At 40.3% G+C, this 23,744-nt stretch overlaps 1 long non-coding RNA gene across 1 annotated transcript in view; it reads right to left on the bottom strand.

Moving 5' to 3' along the window:
* LOC135255029 (uncharacterized) overlaps nucleotides 1-5,327 on the bottom strand; it is a 32,713-nt gene extending 27,386 nt beyond the window's left edge. The window contains exon 1 of the long non-coding RNA XR_010330049.1: nucleotides 5,129-5,327. This is a non-coding gene — a long non-coding RNA (uncharacterized LOC135255029). The remainder of the gene's footprint in view (nucleotides 1-5,128) is intronic.
* Nucleotides 5,328-23,744: the final 18,417 nt, after the last annotated feature.

Genomic DNA, 23,744 nt, shown 5'->3' with positions numbered 1-23,744 from the left:
GACCTGCAAGCACCATCTGGGTACTTTGAGATTCCCAGCTCACCACACCAAAACCTGCTGGTGCAATCCTTGGGCTTGGAGGTCCCTACCTTCCTGCTGCCTGACCTGCAGAGGACCCTGGTTGTCCACTGCGTGCTGCCTGACCTGCAGAGGCCCCTGGTTGTCCACTGCCTGCTGCCTGACCTGCAGAGGCCCCTGATTGTCCACTGCCTGCTGCCTGACCTACATAGGCCCCTGGTTGTCCACAGCCTGCTGCCTGACCTGCAGAGGCCCCTGGCTGTCCGCTGCCTGCTGCCTGACCTGCAGAGGCCCCTGGTTGTCCACTGCCTGCTGGCTGACCTACAGAGGCCCCGGGTTGTCTTCTGCCTGCTGCCTAACGTGCAGAGGCCCCTGGTTGTCTGGAGGGCCTTTATTAACTGTTGCTAGTACCTAGGCTACAGCACTCATGTGCGACCTCCAGTCCTGCCACAGGGTGTGTTGGAAGGCTCCTCCTCCATCTCTGCTGACAGACAGCAACTCTTATGTGACTTTACAACCCAAAGAACCTCATTTGACCATACTGACCTCTTGAGTATTATAGACATTTGTACTCCTTAGGAAGGAAATTCCATCCCCTTTTCATTTTGACTCGGCTTGTCAAGCAAGATATTTTTTTCCCAAGTTGACTGAAATGTTCTCATATTCCTGTTCACACTTTATTCCTAATGTAATCATACTGTTGTCATGTTTGTATTATTTTATCCAGAATTTCATTGCTGGTTTGACAATTTCTTTGGAAATCACCTTAATATGTGTCATTGCATTTACTGAAACCATTGTTTTTAGCACCTTCAGTTGTATCACATTTATTATTGGAAATGCTATTCATGTTGTCAATTGTATGTATTTTCAGTGGTATGACAATAAATAAATGTAATCATTATTTATGTGGTTATTATCAATCAATAGATATACTCATTGCTCATTAATAAATCTTAGCAAAAGTTAACATTGCTTTTTTGCAACCTGCCTATAGGTACCGAAAAATTGTATTTTTCTCATTTTAGTTATGCCAGATAGAGGTTGTATGAAACAATACCAGTGATATAACCTAATTATTATAATATGCATCCAAGCTTTGACAGCTGGCCAGCTACTTGAAGGTTGTCACTTGAAGGTTTGGCCTGTTGGTGGCGCTACAGAGTTGGATGTATTGACACGAAATTCGACGCCTGGATACATTGGACGGTCCTTTATCAACATGGCAATTTTCATAAAAATCCACCAAGGGTATCCGTGTCTACTCGGATTTCTAATACCCTTGAACCACTTCTTTGTGAAAAGTAACCGTTTTATAGCTAAATGGCGCCATCTGCTGTCGGTAATGTTTAATGACATTAAAAAGTCGACTTCTATGGCAGAACGCAGTTGAAGCATTTTTCAAAAATGTCTAATTTGAGGACGATCCAATTGGCGGGGCTTATGGGTCCTAATTAGAAACTTGTTACGCTTGACGAGTTGCACATATGTGCAAAATTTCATGACTGTAGCTCAAATGGGGACGGAGATACGCTTGTTCAAAGTTATCTAAGAAAAACACCTTTTTGCTCATGACATCGCCTCCTCTTGGCCAATCGGCTTCATAGTTCCTCCCTGTCCATATAGAGTGCCCCAATATGTGTGTGCCGAGTTTCGAAAACATCGGCCTAGCGGTTAGGCCAAAACAGGAAATGAGCTCTCTAGCGCCACCATTTTGTTTGATCCGGCCTAAAATGGAGGTATGGACTCCCCTTATGTCTCCTAATATGACTGTGAAGTTTTGTGGTGTTAGGTCAATCCGTTCAGAATGTACACACCTTCATATTACAAACCACGCCCTCCTCAATATTCATTGGCTCATTGTGGCCAAATAAATTGCTGTATCAAAATTCTGTGAATAAGTTTTGGTCAGCACCATCTGTAGATCATACGTACCAATTTTGGTGCTGATCGGATGAACGCCCTAGGACTAGTTCGCAAAAGTAGGTTTTTTGAATAATTAAAAATGGCGGAAAATCTATTATGACGCGTTTTAACGGCAATGTGTGCTTTGGAATCGGCTTGACCCAAGGATTCAGGGGAAACAATCCCCACAACTCTAGATCTAACGGTTCAAAAGTTATGAGCAATAATGTACCTTGAAGTTTGGCCTGTTGGTGGCGCTACAGAGTTGGCTGGATTGACCCCAAATTCGAGGCCTGCATAGATTGGACTGTCCTTTTTCAATGTGCAAATTTTCATAAAAAGTTACCAATGGGTTCTATGGGCTGCCATAGACTCCCATTGCAGAAAGTATAATAATAATAATAATACTAACGATTACAATAGGTGCCCTGCACCTTCGGTGCTTGGCCCCTAATAAATATAGCTGCGAGCAGCAATGGCGGGGCCAAGCACGAATGGGGCGCCTGGCCGACAAGCAACCGGAAGATCCCCAGAAGACGACACCAGTCCGTCGCAGGGAGAACGGCACAACCATTCTGCAAAGTTTTGTAAAAGCAGACCAGTCGGTTATACGGGCCGCCGTAGACTTCCATGGCAGAAAGCATTTGAAGCATTTGTCAAAACAGTTTAATTAGTGGAAGATCACAGCTCTAGGACAAGAAATATCTAATTTGCGAAAAATCTAATGGGCGGGGCTTATGGGTCCTAATTAGAAACTTGTTACCCTTGACGAGTTGCACATATGTGCAAAATTTCATGACTGTAGCTCAAATGGGGACGGAGATATGCTTGTTCAAAATTATCTAAGAAAAACACCTTTTTGCTCATGACAGCGCCACCTCTTGGCCAATCGGCGTCATTTTTACTCCCTGTCCACATAGAGTGCCCCAATGTATGTGTGCCGAGTTTCGAAAACATCGGCCTAGCGGTTAGCCCTAAACCGATAATGAGCTCTCTAGCGCCACCACTTCGCTTGATCGGGCCGAAAATGGAGGGTTAGCCTCCACTCATGGCTGCTGATGTGCCTACCAAGTTTCATGCTGTTAGGTGACACCGTTCAGAATTTACACACCTTCATGTTACAAGCCACGCCCTTCTCAATTTTCATTGGCTCATTGTGGCCATTTACATTGCTTCATCAAAATTCTGTGAATTTCTTTTGGTCAGGACTATCTGTAGATCATATGGTCCGAATTTGGTGATGATCGGATCAACGCCCCAGGACTAGTTCACAAAAGTAGGTTTTTTAAATTATTCAAAATGGCGGAAAATCTATTATGACGCGTTTTAACGGCAATGGGTGCATTGGAATCGGCAAGACCCAAGGATTCAGCGGAAGCAATCGGCACAACTCTAGGACAAACGGTTCAAAAGTTATAAGCAGTAATGTACCTTGAAGTTTGGCCTGTTGGTGGCGCTACAGAGTTGGCTGGATTGACCCCAAATTCGTGGCCTGGATAGATTGGACTGTCCTTTATCAATGTGCCAAATTTCACAAAAATCCACCAATGGGTTCTATGGGCTGCCATAGACTCGCATTGCAGAAATAATAATAATAATAATAATAATACTAACGATTACAATAGGTGCCCTGCACCTTCGGTGCTTGGCCCCTAATAATACTAACGATTACAATAGGTGCCCTGCACCTTCGGTGCTTGGCCCCTAATAATATAATAATATATGTGTGCATGTGTGTGGCAGTCCAGTGGGAAACCAAGTCAAAATCTGGTTGCTTAGAACAGGTTATTGTTCATTTTGTATGTTTATTGTTCTCACTCAAATGCAACAGGCCTGTTAAATGATTGCTAATATTGTACATTATCTGTCACATGTGTCACTTCAGTTACCATGGTTTAAAATGGACAGTAACATTATCCCAAGAACCCCGTGGTAAATATTGCTGTTTAACCATGTACTCACTTCACATAGAAGACACAAAATGAGTGTGCTGTTGCAGTCTCTCTGTTTCATGCTGTAATTTCAGGGCTGTTATTTTATGCTTTTATACTAGCGACCAGAAATCTGCGAGCCTAGAAAAAGGGTAGCCAACCTAATCTGGACTAACCTAGCCTGTTCTTGCAACCACGTAGCCACCAGTTAAAAGTTACATAGTGTAATATACTTTAATATCTCATATATATCTTGGCAACAGCCCTTAATTATTGAAATCAGAGACAAACAGAGTGGTTTAGCAGTGAGCATTGAGACACTGAGGATAGCTGAAACATGTTTGTTTCCAATTTCCATAATTAAGGGTTGTTGCCAAGATAATTTAGGATATAATTTTGAGTGCGGGCTCTCGCTTTTTCTTTTCCTATACCCACTTCGAGCAGCCTACTCACCGTGTAATTGAATTTATCATATTTAGTTCGATTCTCGGACTCAGGTTTATTATTTTAATAAACTTTTTCTTATCACATGGACATTAGCTGATGCTATCACAAGGTCTAACACCACTAACAAGCCATTTTGCTCTGCTAAATTAAAATTTAGCATACATTCCATCTACTTACCAGCACTTGTCCTGGTGTCTAACCAGTAAGGTTAGTCAATTTCACACACAGTTCTGCAGCTTCCAGCACTTTCCATGCCATTCAGACTAGCTAGATATGGCTTTCTAAATTAGAATCTCTACTTTAATTTAAAATTGAGCCAGAAATGTAGACTGAACAGGCCATGTTGTCTACTTTAATGGAGGCTGTTCTACTAGGGATCAGATCAGGGCTAATTTAAAAGAAGCTAGGTAAGAACTGAAGACAACTAAATGTGTTATTTTTTTAAAGCTAGGTTGTAAATTAAGTATAGATTAGATGTAGGCCTATGCCTGATCTTCTTTTTATTGCTAAATTAGCTAGCTAATTTTGAGTGCACTGCCAGCTGTCCTAGCTGCTGCATAATGACAAAAATAGATCTCTCTTTTTTCACTTTACTGATAGAGCAAACAGTAAATGGACATTTTCCTGCAATTAAATTAAATTAATTTCTGAAACCAGATCAAAGTCATTAAATATTAAATACTATTACCAACTTTTAATTGTTAGCAACATGCTACCAGGGCTACATCTAATGATAAAAAGTGCTCATTGGCGCTTGGCATTTATTTGAACATTTGTGTTCAACTATAGTGCAAAAAAAATAAATTAGCAGATAGCCTAATATTTACCAGCATCGTGTGTGCAAAACGAACTTTGAGATGATTCCAGACGTCCTCTTCATTAAAACAGAATTGTGAAGTTTCTGGAACATGAGGTCGTGCTTCTGCTTCCTGTTCCAGTCACGTGATCAGCATGTAGAAGATGGTGATGTAACAGCAGCCAATCACTGATGCCGTTCTTTCTGATTGACATCCACTGCAGCCAATTAGTGATGGTGGCTCAGAGACACTGAACTAGTGTATTAGGTGCTGAAAATGTGTATGAAGCTGCAGTTCAGCACCCAAACTATAGAGGGAAAGTGAGCATACACTGAGATACACTGAAAATCCGGTCTTCATGAGATAGGCTATAAGGACATAGCAAAAAAAGGCGGGAGGATGTTCGTCGCAGTCTACATTGCGCAAATTATGAGGACATCAATTTTGTCCTCATAACTCCAACTGTCCTTGTAATGCTGGTGAAAAGTCAGGCAAAATGTCCTCATAATCCGGTGTTACCAACGCTCACACACTCTTAGTTACACTTTACAGTGCCGTCATTACAGTACATTACAGTGTAATTACACTCTCTGCAATAAGTTATACCCCTAAAATATAATGTTTTCTTTCAGGGAGACTTTAGGCCAGTCAGACAGGGCTACAGGGTGGTTTAGGAAATTCGAGAAGGGAGTGGCAGTGACAATGATAGTGTCAGTGATGAGGAATATCACCCAGAGACACAGGGCAGGGGAGAGTCCAGGGACAGCTCAGAAACAGAGACAGACAGTGAGACAGATGTTCAGGAAAACAAACAGAAAAGGAGAACCTGGAAGTGTAAGGACAATGAGTTTAAGGGGGTCCCACCCACATTTCAGGGAAGGTATGAGCTTCATGTGCAGGGTGAGGAGCCTATTGAGATCTTCTCAAATCTCTTTCCTGACAAACTTATAGATGAAATTGTCTTCCAAACGAACCTGTATGCATGTCAGAATGGTAAAGACCACCTTGGCCTTACAACATCAGAGTTGAAAGTCTTTCTGGGAATCAACCTGATGATGTCATACATAAAATACCCAAGAAAGCGCATGTACTGGTCTTCCAATCCAGGGCTGCATCAAAATGCAATAGCAGATGCAATGCCTGTCAACAGATTTGAGGACATCATGAGGTACCTCCACTTTGTTGACAACGCATTGGATGGCCATGATGACAAATTCTTCAAAATTCGCCCATTACTAGTTGAGCTGCAGGCAAATTTCTCAGCAGCCCTTGAGCCAGAGGAGTTCCAGTCTGTGGATGAGCAGATCATTCCCTTCAAGGGCCGGCACTCTACAAAACAGTACATTCCCAAAAAACCCAAGCTTTGGGGTTTAAAAGTGTGGGTAAGAGCTGGTGCATCAGGCTATATGTAGGCTACAGATTAGAGATGTACCAGGGAGCAAGTGGAGGCAGGGGTGAAGTGGGTCAACTTGGAATGGCAGCTGAGGTGGTTCTCCGTCTGTGTGATGACATACAACACAAAAATCACAGTCTTTTTTGACAACCTTTTTTGCACCATCCCCCTGCTTGAGAAGCTCAAACGCCAGGGGATTGAAGCAACAGGCACTTGCAGAAAAAACCACCTCATGGGAGCACAGGCCAAATTAAAAAGTCAAAAAACCCTAAATGAGGAAGGGAGAGGGGCTACATCCGTGGTGACAACAGATGAGAACATCAGCATAACCAGGTGGCTGGACCGGGCAGTAATACATGTGGCATCTACCTGTGCCGGAAAGCAGCCAAAAGATGTTGCGAGAAGATGGAGCAAGAAAGAGCGCAAGATGATCCAGATCTTGCACCCGTATTCCATCAAGTTGTACAACACCAACATGGGCGGAGTCTACTTGATGGATCAGAGTGTAGCAATGTATGCACACCGACGCAAGAATAAGAGATGGTACATGCGCATCTTCTTCCATTTTCTTGATGTTACCTGCGTGAATGCATGGCATCTCTATAGAGCAAAGAATGGCAAAGACAGGGATCTGCTTTATTTCAAAGCACCCATTGCCAGGGCACTTATCGAAGTTGGATCCCTGAAGCACTACCGCGGAAGGCCAAGCCACACACCACCTCCTGCTCAAAAGAAAAGGGCACTGGTGAACACACCCACAGAGGTCCGGTTTGGTGTTCGAAATCACTGGCCAAAGCTGACAGATGTGCGAAATGCAAACAGATGCCATGACGAGGCATGCAAGAAGAAAGCAAAGTACATTTGCCACACGTCACGTCAGTGTCCTGGGTGCTTTGAAATGTTTCATTCTCGTTAAACAATAATAAATAATCCGCTTTAAGAGGCATTCTCTCTGTTCCCGTTGGGAAATCATTAACAGCTTTTGAAAATTGATGAAATACAGTATGTTAGTAGGCTGTCATTGTAAATTTTTAAATGAATATTACAAATTTTATTAACAGTTTTATTGGTGGAAGAAGGTGAAGCAAATGATATTAAGTATGATCCTTGTTTTAATTGTTTTTTAAATAAGTTGTCCACTTTTGTGGCCATGCCATTTTTAAATTAATAAACTGAGTTTCGAGACATAGAATGATGTTTTTCAAATGTTCTCTCTAGAAGCAAGGCCCGTGCAGGTGATACAGGTTGACATGGTGGACCACAACCAAATTATGACATCAAAAATGTGCCAATATAATACAACTGTGTTTTGTGTCATATAGCCTAACTATAGCTTCAAAGCTGATTGTTGAAAATGAAATGTATAAGCCTTCAGTTTTTCAATAACAAAAACAGTACAAGTTTCTACAAGAGTTCTTTGAATGCTTTTATTCTCTAAAAATTGCTTTCACTTGAGTTTGTCACATGCAAATACAAAGTTGTTATTATTATTATTATTATTTTTTGTCATTGTAAATAGGTTTGTGCATTTCAGCAGAATGATAGGAAAATAACTGAACAAAAATAATCCTACAGTAACATATGTGTGTGATCAGCTAATTATCTCATTTGTCCTGTATACTTGGTGACAAAGAACGTGCATACACACCGGCCCTACAGAAATGGAATTGCCCACACCTGCCCTAAAAGAAAATGCTACTACATAGACTATTTGTTTTTGAAAAACAATTTTCTAATTTGTACAGTTATCAAATATTTTTTGTAGTTTTTGTTCTGAGATTTCAGTCAGGAAAATAGTATAAATCAGCCGGCAGTTTAAATCCTATTTGCCATTTTTAAATTCCAATTTGATATGGATCTGCAGTATACATAGCATACCATTGTCTCCTACTTTTTATTGGCAGTATTCACAGCTATGAACCCAGATACTAAAAGTGGCTATCTGTAATGACAATGTGGCAAATATACAGGAAATGAAAAGGTCAGTTCTCCTCACAAGAGATGCAGCATAACATTTCCTGAGCAGTGAAGGTGTAAAATCATTTTTAAAGCAGCAGCTTCAATGGCTGACCAGGTTCTGGGTTAGTAATACAGCCCTTCATTCTGACTGTTTCACTCCATAGCCATTTCTACTCCATTTCTGCTGTTCTTGATTTACTCTGGAGATGTATATTTGTACCAAGAGGCCACAAGAGTTGAAGCCAATAGCATTCCTAAGAGAGTGTTTGATTTCTTTTGTTTACTATCATCACGACCTGTCTCTAATTATTTAACCATTACAGGACCTAAACTATGCAGACAACTATATAAAGGTGTCTCTTCCAGAATCACAAGCAAAATCTGCAACAGGTGCCTGAGGTGCATACATTTAAGTAGAGTGGAACAAAGAGGGGAAAGGAGCCATTCATTGGGTCTGCTTAAGATTGGTGGAAATACTTAACGGGGGTATAAGCATATTCACAGCATATGCTGTTGTTGTTATTGTTATAATTACTATTACTTTTATTAAACCTAATTAAATCGCCGTACTCATTATAAAACTAAAATGTCAGATGATAGGGCAATGGGGGCAGCAGATGCTCTTGTAACATGAGTGACGTGACACTAACGTTAGCTGTCAACATAAAAACGCAGTTTTTGGTACATGCACTGCAGTGTGTGAAGGGTGAGTCTTTTATCAAACTAAATCAAGGAAATAATAACAATACAATTGCTAAAGCGATATGTATATAAATCTCAACATATTAGCTTATAACAAGCTTGTCACGTTGGCTTGACATTAACAATATACAGTTGAGGCAAAAAGTTTACATACACTTATGCTAAAGATATTCAAACTAGATTTTTCACAACTCTGCACATTTCATGTTACCATACATTTATTTTGGCAAGTTAATTGTGGCATCTACTTTCTTCACATCAAAGGTAATTTTAAACAATTGATTAGAGACAGATTTATTTCAGCTTTAATTCACTATATCAGAATTCCAGTGGGTCAAAGGTTTACATACACCAAGCTGACTGTCTCTTTAAACAGTCTGGAAGATTCCAGAAATTGTATGTAATGACTTTTTAAAAGCTTCTGATTGGCTAATTGTCATAACTAGGAGTTAATTGGGAGTTAATTGGCACCAGTGGCTGTTTTTAAGGGCCTACCTTTAGAGCCACTGCCCTTTTGCCCTTGATACCATGGGAAAATCCAAGCAACTCAGCCAAAACCTCGGAAAAAAATTGTGGACCTCCACAAGTCGAGTTCCTCCTTAGGAGCAATGTCCAAACAACTGAAGGTACCATGAGCATTTGTACAAAGAATTGTATGCAGATGTCAAAATCTTGGGACCACGCAGACATTGCATTGTTCATGAAGGAGGCACAACGAACTGGGCTGAACGAACTTTGGTCTGAAAGGTTAAGAGTATCCTGCATCACCATGGCCTGGAAGGCTGTCATGCAAGGAAGAAGCCCCTACTCCAAGAACGGCATAAAAAAACCAGGATGAAGTTTGCAGGTGATCACCAGGACAAAGACCTAACCTTTTGGAGGACTGTTCTCTGGTCAGATGAAACAAAAATTGAACTGCTTAGCCATAATGATCAGCGCTATGTATGGAGGAAAAAGGGTTAACTTTTAATCCGAAGAACACCATCTCTACTGTGAACCATGGGGGTGGCAGCATCATGTCGTGGGGGTGTTCTGCTGTAAAAGGTACTGGTGCACTTCAGAAAATAGATGGCATCATGAGGAAGGGGGATTATCTAGAAATACTGAAGCAACATCTCAAGACATCAGCTAAAAAGTTAAAACTTGGTCACAATTGGGTCTTCCAGCAGGACAATGATCCTAAACCTGATGCCTCAAAGTTGTAGTCTGGACGAACGCATGTACTTTCCGGGGCAAAAGGGAGGAGTCGCCTGCTGCTGGAAGCCAGCGGAGGCTTTCCTATTGGTTAATGGAACCTCTCTGTCTCAGTGTGCCGGTTCTCCCCCCCGACACTCCCTCTGTTCCGTGCATGCTGCAGTCTAAGTCCTGACTGAAACACACTTTTATCTGCTAAAAACATAATTATGGACAAATTCGAAGAAGATTTTAATTCAATAATATCTCAGACCTGCCAAATACATAGCGTGACTTCGTTGAAGGACCTTCAGCACGTGTGTTTGGATACGCTGTTATCAAACAGAGATGTTCTTGCTTGCTTGCCTACAGGATTTGGCAAAAGTTAAATTTTTCAAGCTTGGCCTACGGTATGCAATCTGCTATCAAATAAATACCCAGAAAAATGGCCAGAAGAAGCAATGGTTTTGATTGTTTGCCCGTTACAATCAATAATGGAGGAGCAAGTGGAATTTCTGAACCAAAAAGGAATGAAATAAATAAATTTATCACCGATAAATAAATTCTGTTTGTTTCTTTTATTCTCGAACCGCAGACTCTGCATATCTCGGTAATAAACTTTGATGGTGTGGTCAGTGCTCTGACGTTAATGTTAACCATTTTCCCCAAATAGTGGTGAACTGATGCGGGTTTGTGGAAAAGTTTGCCTCCGGTAATGTGTTTCCGGTGCACGTTTCAGACCACGCCTGGCCAAAATCGTCACCACATTTAAAGTGCCGCCCCTCTGCACTCTGATTGGTTGGGAAAATACAACTATCCCAGGAAGGTTGCCTCCTTCGTTTATGCCTAGAACGTCAGGGCATCGGCCAGGCTCTGTTGAACAAAGTGAAAAAGGAGACTGGCTCACGAGGCTACCAAAGTTGTAACAAAATGGCTTAAAGACAAAAAAAGTAGTATTGAACTGGCCATCACAAAGTCCTGTGAATCCCATAGAAAATTTTTGGACTGAACTGAAAAAGCATGTCCGAGCAAGGAGGCCCACAAACCTGACTGAGTTACTTCAGTTCTGTCTCGAAGAATGGGCAAAAATTCCAGCAAAGTGTTGTGAAAAGCTTGTGGAAGGTTACCTCAAGCATTTGATTCAAGTTAACCAATTAAAAGGCAATGCCACCAAATACTAACAAAGTGTATGTAAACGTTTGACCCACTGCAAATCTGATATAGTACATAAAAGCTCTCTAAGGTATTATTTTGAAATGACCTCTTATTGAAATAAAGTAGATACCCTAATTGACTTAACACAGGAATTTTATATAATCCTTCAACGGATGTGCATTTTAGCATCACTACAGATGAAGCACTTTCCATTTATAAATATGTCCATAAATAGTTTACTGAAGACTATCTAGAATAAAAACCAAACCTAGCTCTTCTTTGTGATATGTTGTAGTGCTTTGTGGTACACGAAGCCAGGTGAAAGCTAAGATATAAAACATGCCTTTCATATTTAAGATGAATATGAGTAAGAACATGGAGTATCATGATCATAAAAAATTTAGTTGAATTCCTCCAGTTTGTCCATGACATCGCAAATAGATTCAAAGATAAGACAAGGATTTTCATCTTCAAAATGAGGTCAAACAGTTGCTAGTGCCCAAAATTATGCATCCTGCATTCTTCTGATATAAGATTTGATTGCGTTTGTGTCTGCAGTAATGTTCTTATTTGGAAATTGACTGACTCAGCTATAGAGAAAAAGCATAAATGCTGATGTAGTCCATTTTCATTCCATCAGTTTATATGCTGGGGTGTTGGGCTTGCACTTTCTCAGTTAGGACTTGATGGACCCAAACCAGTTCCCCACTTCACAAAGCACCCATAATTGCATCTCTATCTCTTTTAGAAATGGAATATTGGAAAACCACCACACCAATTCCAATAATTCAATACTGTCACTCCAAGTTCTTCTGCTTGGTTGCCATTCTGAAATTCTTTGTGGTTCCCCTGAACTTGCATGCACACACATGCATGCATACTTAAATAAAATGTGTCACTCCTGCTCACATGAAGGGACGACACATCTGGGTCTTCTCATTACTAGTATGCTTCTACTCATTTACTTATTTTGGGTCTCTGAGGTGCCTGGATGCAGCAGGTCATTCAAGGGTAGGCAGAGGACTGATTAGAAAAATATTAAGCTTGTACGATGGCCGATTAAGCTCAGTTGATGCATGTGGTGAAGAAAATGTAAATTCAACATTCAAGGTGTTATGTATTTGCTGAAGATGGGAAAGCATGTGAAACTTTAATGTAGGGTCTTTTAGGCATAATAAGCGGTGTCATATATCATAGCACACTCCTACTACACCATCAGAATCACCAGGGTGGTATGGCTATGATATCATAGTAATGTGCACAATATAATTAATAATTTGGACCAGTTAATGGGTTTATGTTTATAAAAGCAATTAAAGTAGTCCCTAGTTCATTTCTATTTCTGTTCCCTTCCATGAAGTCTTTGCCCCTCTTCCACATAGCCTATTGATTTCACAGACATTCTGGCCCTGACAATCCTGGTCAAGGCACAACCCGGAGGCTTAGATGTACTGCTCTTCTGAACTGCATAATAATATTAACTTCTCTGATTGGACTATTTGTTTTAAAAACCACCTTAATACCCTAGGCTGTAATCTGCCACCCTCAACAGTAACATTTTCCCTGAGAGATTTCACATTACCTCGCTATTACAATTGAATAAATCTTCAGCAATTGATACTGCCTCACCACCCCCCCCCCCCCCACCCCCCCAATAGCTCGATTTCTTCCCACCAAGGAGTTGTTGTTGTTTTTTTCAACCGTGTGAGTTTTTTTCTCAGCAGAAGTCTATAGCAGTATCGCTATAAATTTATAATGTATAAGGTATAAGGTCAGCCAAATATGAATACAAATAAGGTATATTTATTGGCCCAGTGTATGCATGGACCCATAATTATACAAACAAAAACTATAGGGTTCCAGTGTCTGCATACTCAAACCCCTTTAATATCACAGTCCCAGGTTCATGTCTTTCAACAGCACAATACATTTTGCAAAATGTATCATCATCACCATGACAATAAAGCCTCTCATAATCTATAAATATCTTTTGTGCAAAAAGTGCTTAAAAAACAAAAAAAAAAAACGAAGAAACACACAAAAGGGACAAAACTCGGCTTGCCAAATGTGAAGTCTTAAAATTTTGGGAGGTATAAAAGTTGGATGGAAGTGTACATCATTATAGTGCCTATTCAACCAGTGCTCTGATTTTGATAGCAGAAGAGGCTCTGTGACCAAAAATGCATCCATATTTAAAGGACCTACAATCTTATGTCTCGCTACTCTGGCTGGTAATCCAGCTTGAAAGACAGAATGGGAACAGAACACAAAACATACAGAACAAAACTAGGGGCTGTTGCCACCCCTAACTTACTATGAACTTCAATGTCAAGCACAAGCAGTCAGATGAAAAGTCTTCTGCAAAAATGTCAAAAGCCAAGGAAAGCTAAAATGAAATACCTTACACCTTATCCATTATAAAATACAAGGAAGTTTGAGAAGTAGGCTAACAACTGAACTGCAACAAGAAGAAGAGAAGAGAGACAATAAATCTCATGTGTAATAAATGAAAGCCATTTCCTGTAGAAGTTAAATTGACAGCTAGTGGTTCTCATTTAAAAGCCAGGTGGTCGGGTCTGTTTGAAGAAACTCTGGTAAAACAGTTTGTCCAAGGAAATTTTGGGCTCGGTCATGAAATGCACTCTATAGTTTTTCTTTCAGCAGTGTTTGATCAATTCAATTTAAGAAAGATATTTATTCAAAAAAATTTGAGTTCTTAAAACATGCATAGAACAGTAAAACAGACATAAATAATGTTTTTTGAAATATTCATATCTGATATACTTTTTGAGCACTATATTTTTGTGGTTTCTTGACTACATAAACTCAGAATAAGCTTTTCCTTATCCCATACTCCTACACAAAACTGAGGTCCATTCAATGCCAATGTGAGATTTTCTCTATTTTCAGAATCATTGTCACACCGTGCTTGGGCGGAGTCAATGGTGCGGTGCATGGGCACACTGGGTGCGGCTAATGAATTTAGGTATTTTTGGGATCAGAGGCGAAGAGTGCACTGTGAAAAACACATGGTGCACCTGGAAACAGGGCTGGGTTATACTGATAATATAATAATCAGATGTTTCTCTTAAGTCATTCTTTTTCAGGTGGAGCAGACTTGGACTGTCACTTTTTTTTTTTTAACTGAGTCCGAACGAATCTCATAAATAAGATAAATTTGTTCCCAATTGTTAGATTTTTCTTCCATCAGAATTAAAACATTGCCTAAACATTTATTATTGGCCAGTTTTAATTTCCCATTTAACTTGTAGCTAAATAACTTAAAGGAGTACCATGGTGATTTTCACACTTTCTCGGTTTTATGTGCTACTTGCACAAGAGGCATTGAAGAAACACAATGAGCAAAGTATTAAATATGTCCGTTCTGTATTTTTGGAGAAATATGCGTTTTAAATTCATCGTCCTATTTTCAACCGGTTGAGAAAGTTGTCATTTTGCTACGTCACTAATACAGTAACTACTCCCATTTCCACGCCCCGTAAAGAAATCTGACAGCACACACCGTCCTGCTGTTCAGACAATGCAAATATTTGACTAACGTTAGGTTCACTTAAATTAGAGTGCCTTTAGATTATTTCTGGTTATATTCATTTAGCTAGCTAGGAGGTTTGCTTTCATAAGACAATGTTATCGATAACGTTAGCTTGCTAGTTTGCTTTTATGAGGACGTTATAGTTGTGCTTTTATCTTAACTTGGCTAGCTAGATATCAAAAATTATAATTGGATATAAGTCAACGTCCTTACCTTAGCTATCTACCGATACTTGATATACTAGCCCTACTAAGCTAGCTAGCTTGTGAAAATTCAGTCTCCCAAAGAGAGCGCGTATCATGGGGGTAGCTATGGAAACGGGGCACGGTCTGTCAATCATAGCTAACTGACAGTTATCATTACCACGCCCAGACGGTTCGGGTGAATTTTTATTGTGGGAAATTTAGGCTTAGAAAAATACGTTTTAAAGTGCATTAAAATGACTGAAGAATTAAAAAATTATGCACATTTGTTTTGTTGTTGCCTGAAGACAACTGGGAAGTGTCACGTTCAACCACCATGGTACTCCTTTAAACGTGCTATACTATAACAAAACAATAATGACAACAGAAGTTTTATTAAACAAAATAAAACAAGTGAAGGTAATTCAGTGTCAGTGATCCAGTTCACAACAGTAAAATGACTCTGTGTTGGTTCAAACAAAATAAACATGATAAAACACGAGTCCCTTTTAATTTACAATAATGGCATGGCTGAAACTGAAACAAGTGGGATTGAATGAGTTGTGCTTTTGTAATGTTTTAAATACACTTATTTTGATCATTTTTCACCTGGTTGCAAATTAGCATAGGTTTGACTTGTATATTGTTTACTGATAGATATTGCTCATCAATGAAGCATCAACAAGTCTATATCCATGTGGCATGGTCATCGCATCTACATATAGAATGGAAATACAACATACATATAGAGGGATATATAAGAGGTAAAACCTGTTTTGCACCTCACACATCTTTAGTAACTGGCCAGCAAATGATGTAAACCCTACATACAATCAAGTTGTACTTGTTGTTGTGCCCATTCAAACTGAGGGGAGAGGTTGATTTTTTATTTTTGGCCTCGCTCAGATATAATCTGCTGTGCATATGACATGGACTTCCTAGACAATTTGAATCTTTTTTGAGACCAAAAGAACTCTCAAAAGACGGTCTTCACAAAAATTTGCTAGGTGCCTGAATGTTGTCTTTTAACTGGCAACACTGCCACTGGAATTCTGTTGTGTCCAACATCAAATGCTGTCTTTGGCCATTTTTCTGGGTCTGTCCTAATCATGTCACTTTTACTTCTAATATGAAACCTCATGTTAATTTTAATAATCAAATCGCTGTCCCCATGGAAAATTCTTTTCATGCTGTTAAATCAATTACTTTTAACCCTTCAGAAAATTGCCCCCCACATTACCCCCATTTTAGCCTCCCTTCACTGGTTTCCTGTAAAATGTAGGATTGATTTTTAAGATTGTATTGATCACTTTTAAAGTACATTGTGGTCCAGCTCCTAACTATATTACTGACCTTTTAACCCCCTATGAGCCTAACTGCAGCCTGAGATCCTCAAGTAGAGCTCTTCTGGTCATTTCACTGTCTCGGCATAAGGCCAAGGGTGATTGGACCTTTTCCGTCAGGGTTCCCAGACTTTGGAGTGACCTGCCTGTGGAGATCAGACTTGCCTAGTCCGTGTCCTCTTTCAAATTCATTTTTAATTAACGTATTTAATTTCTGAATTTTAATAAATGAACTTTAATTGTTCATTTTATTTTACAGCACTTTGTACCTATGTTTTGATAAGTACTATACAAATAAAGCCATTATATTATTATTGTAATTGTTTTTTTATTTGTCATTCCTAGTATGTATGCATGATTATCTATGTTTATACGAGTCAAAAGTAAAATGGTAAAACCCTAATCTTCTTTTCCCTGTGTTGCTTGCTTCTCAAGTCAGTAGGCATCAGAGATAATAAAACAGGCATTTTACTTCAATGGGAAAGGGTTTTACCTTGACCCAGAATGCACATTAGGGTGAGATAGAAATTAGCAGCCATTACGACATCTTAGCATTAGAACACCTTTGTTGGTTCCTGATTTGCGGCGCACATTGAGGCAGTTCTGCCAGTCATTTGGCAAACTAGAGTGGTGAGTAAGAGTAGTCACTGTTGGGTAAGAACACATTGAATTATGTTTTGGAAACAGCCTACTGTATGTAGTTAGCTTAATTGGTCATTATCCAGTTAGTAAAATTAGCTTTCTGGTAGCCACCGCCCTGCAGCATCCAGCCACATGGTTAACACGTGTCCTGGAAAACCTGGAAATTTGTGGACTAGTTTTCCAGTCACTGAGAACACGTGGAAAACGACAAACCGACAAAACGGCCATCAGTGATGGCAGTAAAATTAGGAGAAGTGCACTGCAACACTACACACAAAATAAACAGGACAACACAACCAAGATTAAAGTTTGGGTTTGGAATATGTTTAATATGTAAAAGTCGCTGAAAAAGTTCTATGACAAGACCTGCAGATCGGTGTTGTGAATTCCCATGTGGCAGCAAGTTTCTTAGCTATGTTTTTTTCAGATGCTACTGTTATTTGCAATTAATAATCATTGGTAGTCAGATAATGTTATCTAGTTTAGGTAGGTAGCTAGCTAATGTAAACTACAGCACTGATGCTGCGCTTGGAAGGTTAAGATTAACTGGCAGAAGTTGAGTACCCAAAACTTAGGGGCCACATAGCTCAGGAGGTAAGACCGATTGTCTGGCAGTCGGAGGGTTGCTGGTTCAAACCCCGCCCTGGGCGTGTCAAAGTGTCCTTGAGCAAGACACCTAACCCCTAACTGCTCTGGCGAATGAGAGGCATCAATTGTAAAGCGCTTTGGATAAAAGCGCTATATAAATGCAGTCCATTTACCAAAACTTACTTGAACTAAAGTAAAGGTCCACATTTTACAGTGCTGTGAAAGTATTTACCCCCTTCCTGATTTCTATTATGGCATATCTGTCACACAGAATGGTTTCAGATATTTAGACAAAATATAATATTAGTAAAGTCATCAACAACCCAAACCTTAAAATAAATAAAATAGAAAACCCCACACTTTGATGAAGACAATTGCAATATTTCTGTGGCTGTATACAGTGCCTTCAGAAAGTATTCAGACCCCTTCACTTTTTCCACATTTTGTTACGTTACAGCCTTATTATAAAATGGATTAAATTCATTTTCATTCCCATCAAGCTACACACAATATCCAAAGTGACAAAGTGAAAATAAGTTTAGAAATTTTTGCAAATTTATTAAAAATGAAAAAAAACTGAAATATCACATTTACATAATATCACATTTGCAGACCCTTTGCTATGGCACTCAAAATTGAGGTGCATCCTGTTTCCATTGATCATACTTGAGATGTTTCTACAACTTGATTGGTGTCCACCTGTTTTAAATTCAATTGATTGGACGTGATTAGGAAAGGCAATTAGCATGAACTATAAATATAACCTTGATGACCAGTGCATGAAGAAGGTCCTTGCTGCAGCCTGTGGGATGGGGTGGGGTTGGATGACATGGGGGTGGTGACGGACTGAATGAATTTCGGACTACACCAATCCAGAAGAAGATGAAGAAACATGGGTCCCATATATCAGAGTGGCGTTTAGCAATTTTCTTTGCAAGCTTGGTTTCACTAGCAGAAATCTGGTGGTTGAAGTTACATCAAATTTGTCCTTTTAATTTGTTATATATAGTTTAACAAATGTGCTGGCTTAATGTAAAATCATTAAACAATAGTTTCTACAGTTAAAAATGCACAAGATCTCATCAGGAACACCAGTGTTTCGGAACATTTTTATTTCAAAAAGGGCGGAAATTAGTTATAGGCTATATAAATGATGTTATTTTGATATTTGGAAATATTCCGATTACTGTTGCATCATTCGTCTCTTTTCAGTGTAGAAGTGGTAATTGGTACCTTGGTTATTTCTTATTAACAACTAAATTTACAGAACATTACATAGTTTTGCTTGTACTCACCTTGACGTCCATTACAGTATACACTTTACATAACAGCCGTACGTTGCATCAGAACACAAAAATAATAGGAGGGATGTAGCCAGCAATTACTACACTAATATATCTAAAATCCTAACAAAATAGTGGGTCCCTGATACTTTTGATGTGTTAAAGTATGTATTAAGTAAGAAATAGAGGACTATTTAATGCCTGCTGCCACTTATACATCCATGCAGTGTCCTCTTTCCTGGTATTGACGATCCTGCCGTTGGCTTGTTTCAAGATGAAATGTTAAGCTGTAATACTGTAATACTAAGCTGTAACTTGGCAGGGTGTTCTACCTGCCATTCCAATAAGTAGCTGTGCTGGCAAAAATGAGCCAGTAGTGGTACAACATTGAGCACATTTGAACAATGTATTTTACTTTTATTATGGAAGAATATGAAACCTACAAAACCATTGTTAACACAAAAAGTAATACTGTCACCGTCAACAACGCCAGAGAGAAGTGTTGGAATAAAATAGCTAAAAGTTAGTACCTCATTTAACTAATTGTCCCACTAATATTTCTAATGCTACCACTGCACATTATAGAGCTCCTAAACTTTAAGGTTGATATAGCATATTGAAATCATGCCTGAAGCAATCGTACCAAACTTTTCATAAACTCAATAATTATGGGACCATAACTAAGGGATAAGTGGACATGGTTTCTTTGCTAAATGTCATCTTGTTTGAATGTCATCTGTGACAAATAGTGTAGTGTAAGCTTTCTCATTGGTGTTCTTGTAGTTGCAATGTCAGTGGCATAAAAAAGACTTGGCAACAAATAAAGACTAAGTACAAAAATATTATACAAAGCATTATGTAGCCGCAGTACCTTAAATCTTTAAGTGCATGGATGATATTCTGTGTAAAATAAAAATGCTTCTATTGCCTGCTGAAAACAGAAATAAGAGAGGCGGAAGAGAGGGCCCACCTCTGGCCGATTATTCTCCAGTTGAGGAACAGGTCCACTCAAAAGAATGAGGGTCGGGGGGCCTCTAGTGGCGCAGCCCGTAGAGCGCTATCCACATGCTCAATGCGAGCCACTACGTCAGCGGTTGGAATCCAACCGCCGACCTTTGTCGCACGTCTTTCCCTCTCTCTCCTCCTAGTATTTCCTGTCTCTATACACTGTTCTATCCAAGTAAAGCTGAAAAAAGCCCAAAAAATATATTTAAAAAAAAGAATGAGGGTCGGCCCATAATAGAGGGGGCTTATGGGGGGTGTTTATTTATTTATTTTTATTTTTTTCAAATCCTGGTGCTGGCAGCTCCAAACAATCCAAACTATTTGTACAGGGTATGTTTAAGTGGGTTGATGGTAGAGTACTAGGTTGTATATGCATTGTTATAGTGGCCAGGATTTGTGCAGTGTCTCATTTAAAAGATGCTGTGGTTTTGTTGGAGCTGCCAGCAAGCACTGACCCCCATACACAGTTAACTTTCAAAGCAAGTTTTCATGTACAGTGCAGTCATCAAAATTTACTGATACTGCATTGACTATACTTTGTGCATTTCAGGTGGAGAGCCATGATGAGGAGACACTGTCCCTCACCTTAGAGGCAATATTGAGGGTAAATGTACCCATTTATATTTCATCATAGCAGAGGTGGTGATTATGGGCCCATGTGGGTAATGCACATGCTTGCATATCATAGGCGATTGTCTCAACAATGAAAGACTGCAATTGTCTGCACTTAGGCCTGACAGTTTCAAGTCATGAAGGAATTGCTTCCTTTCCTATGATCTTTTGTTTCACAGGAATAAGAAAATCCTCCCCCTTCTCCTCAGCCTGTGGCCTCCACTGTTAAGCCTTCGAAGAGAACACAAACAAAAGTTTTTACATTTCATTTAGTTTCAGATCTTGCTATTGCTTATCAAACACTTGAATGTCATATTAGCCAAAATAAAAAAATACTCTGTTTATGAAGGCTGGAGCAGACAATATTAGGGCTCTTTAAGAGAACCCTGGAGTTGGACTGTGAAATTAAGCATCTGCAAATAATAATTTTAAAAAACTCAAGGTTGATATTGAGCAACTTTTAAAAAGAAGGTATTTCAGTAACTTGTAGATCCTTTTTTAAACCATGAATGACAGTCTGTACTTACGGCTTTTGTATGACCTAGAAAAGACAGAAGAATTAATAAAGGAATTACAAAGCATGGTGTGATTTCTTCGGCCTTTTCACTTATTTTTTTTCCAACTGAAAAACTGTTCTGTAATGGCCTGTCTGACAGCCTCGCCACCGGGGTGATCAATGGTGGTGGGGACCACTACATCAGGGGGCAGGAAGGCCATGTGGCAATGTTGTGGAGCACTACACATGCAGCAATGGTTTGGCAGGCTCGATCAGGGGACACCCTCAGGTCACGGAGGCAGTTGAAGAGAGATTTGATGACCCCCAAGGTCATCTCAATCCTGACCCTGGTTTTTTTATCAACGGCCACATTAGATTTGTTCTGTGGCCTTGTCTGTGGGTCAGGATAGGGGGTCATCAAATAATGCATACAAGCTTACCCCCGTCTCTGAGCAAAATACCATCAAAATGGATTGTAATCAAATGGTAAATGGATAAAGGGAAGGAATAATTGATCCCTGTCACAATAAAACAAGCCATAGAATTAAATACAGTGTATAGTCGCCATACCTTGCTCAAACCAGCGCAGGCTCTCAAAAAATGCAGGAGTCATGAACAGAACCGGGCGACTTTGTGTCTGAGCTTGTTACTATTAATCAATAGTCAAAAGTCATCTGCAAAAGCATTTCTGTCAATTTCACAATGATGGCATTTAAACAACGGCTGCATCAGAGTTGGCCCATTGTGCTAATTAATGGTGAAAGAGGGGTCCCATACAAAGTCTTATGAGTGTGAATTACATTACATTACATTTATTTGGCAGATGCTTTTATCCAAAGCGACGCACAAAAGTGCATTTCATGGTCATGGACAACTACAAAACACAGGTTCAATAAGATACAATACTTATTTTGTACAGCTGTTTCTAGCGAAGAACACAGTTTAGTCCACACAGTGAACACTATTCTGACCTAACCTCTGCCAAGCCAACTAGGCACAAGAACAAGCTACACTATTAGGACAAATACAAATTACCAATAAGTGCTGGGATGGGGGAACATGTAACGAGTGTCATGAAAGGGGGGGGGGGGGGATTTAGAATGAAATATACAGAGTGGTGGTAGTTAGTCCAGGTATAGTCTGAAGAGATGAGTCTTCAGACTATGAGAAGATGGGTAGTGAGGGAGAGGGACAGGGAGTTTGTTCCACCACTGGGGAGCTAGGGTGGAGAAGCTCTGTGATCCCTTTACTCGGTTGGGAGGGGGTACAAGGCGCCCTGCTGCTGCAGAGCGGAGTGGTTGAGCAGGCATTTAGGATCGAATTGTGTCCTGCAACTAGACTGGGGCTGTCCTGTTGGCTGCAATGTAGGCGAGGGTTAGGACTTTGAACCAGATCCTGGCAGCGACCAGTAGCCAGTGGAGTGATTGCAGCAGAGGAGTGACGTGGGAGAATTTGGGGAGGTTGTAGATGAGTCGGGCAGCGGCTTTCTGAATCATTTATAGTGGCTGCATGGCACAAGCTGGCAGGCTTGCAAGGAGAGAGTTGCAGTAATCAAGGCAAGAGGTCACCGTAGCCTGGACGAGCAGCTGGGTAGAATGCATAGTCAAGTATGGTCAAATCCTTCTGATGTTATACAGAAGGAATCTGCAGGACCGTGATGTTGCCGTGATGTGCTCTTTGAGGTCCAGTTGGTCATCCAGGACCACCCCCAGGCTCTTTGCAGAGTGAGAGGCAGTCACTGTGGTGCCATCAACTGTAATTGAGAGCTCACGTAGTAAGGAGGTCTTATATGGGAAGAAGAGCAACTCAGGAGGTCTTATATGGGAAGAAGAGCAACTCAGTTTTGTTGAGGTTGAGCTTCAGGTGGTGGCTGGCCATCCAGGTAGAGCTGTCAGCCAGGCAGTTAGATATCTTATCAACCTGTGAGGCAGAGGGGGGAAAGAAAAGAAGAGTTGGGTGTCATCTGCATAACAATGATAAGAAAAGCCGTGTGAATTGATACCTAAACCAAGAGATTTGGTGTACATGGAGAACAGCAGAGGACCCAGTACAGATCCCTGCGGTACTCCCGTAACAAGCAGAGGCAGACCCCATCCAGGTGACCTGGTAGGACCTATCTGCAAGATAGGAAGCGAACCAAGACAGGGCCATCTCAGTCAAGGTGGAGAGGAGTATTTTGTGGTTGACCGTGTCGAATGCTGCAGACAGGTCAAGAAGGATCAGGACAGAGGAGAGGCGTGAGGCTCTTGCAGTGGCGAGTGCCTCCGTCACAGCCAGGAGCGCAGTCTCTGTTGAGTGCCCGGATTGGAAGTCAGACTGGTGAGGGTCCAGCAGGTCGTTCTGATGGAGAAAAGAGGTTAGTTGTTTAAGAACTGCTCACTCAAGGGTTTTGGACAGAAAAGGTAGAAGGGATACGGGTCGATAATTCATTACATCGGAGGGCTCTGAGGTGGGTTTCTTGAAGAGTGGGGTAACGCAAGCCATCTTAAAATCAGAGGGAACATGACCAGAGGCCTATTCTCCCTTAAGGCTGCATGTATGGGGGTGTGGATGCATATTG

The sequence above is a fragment of the Anguilla rostrata genome, chromosome 5 (assembly GCF_018555375.3).
Source record: "Anguilla rostrata isolate EN2019 chromosome 5, ASM1855537v3, whole genome shotgun sequence".
NCBI lineage: Eukaryota > Metazoa > Chordata > Actinopteri > Anguilliformes > Anguillidae > Anguilla > Anguilla rostrata.
The sequence above is the reverse complement of the archived record's forward strand: the minus strand, read 5'-3'. Positions and strand labels throughout refer to the sequence as shown.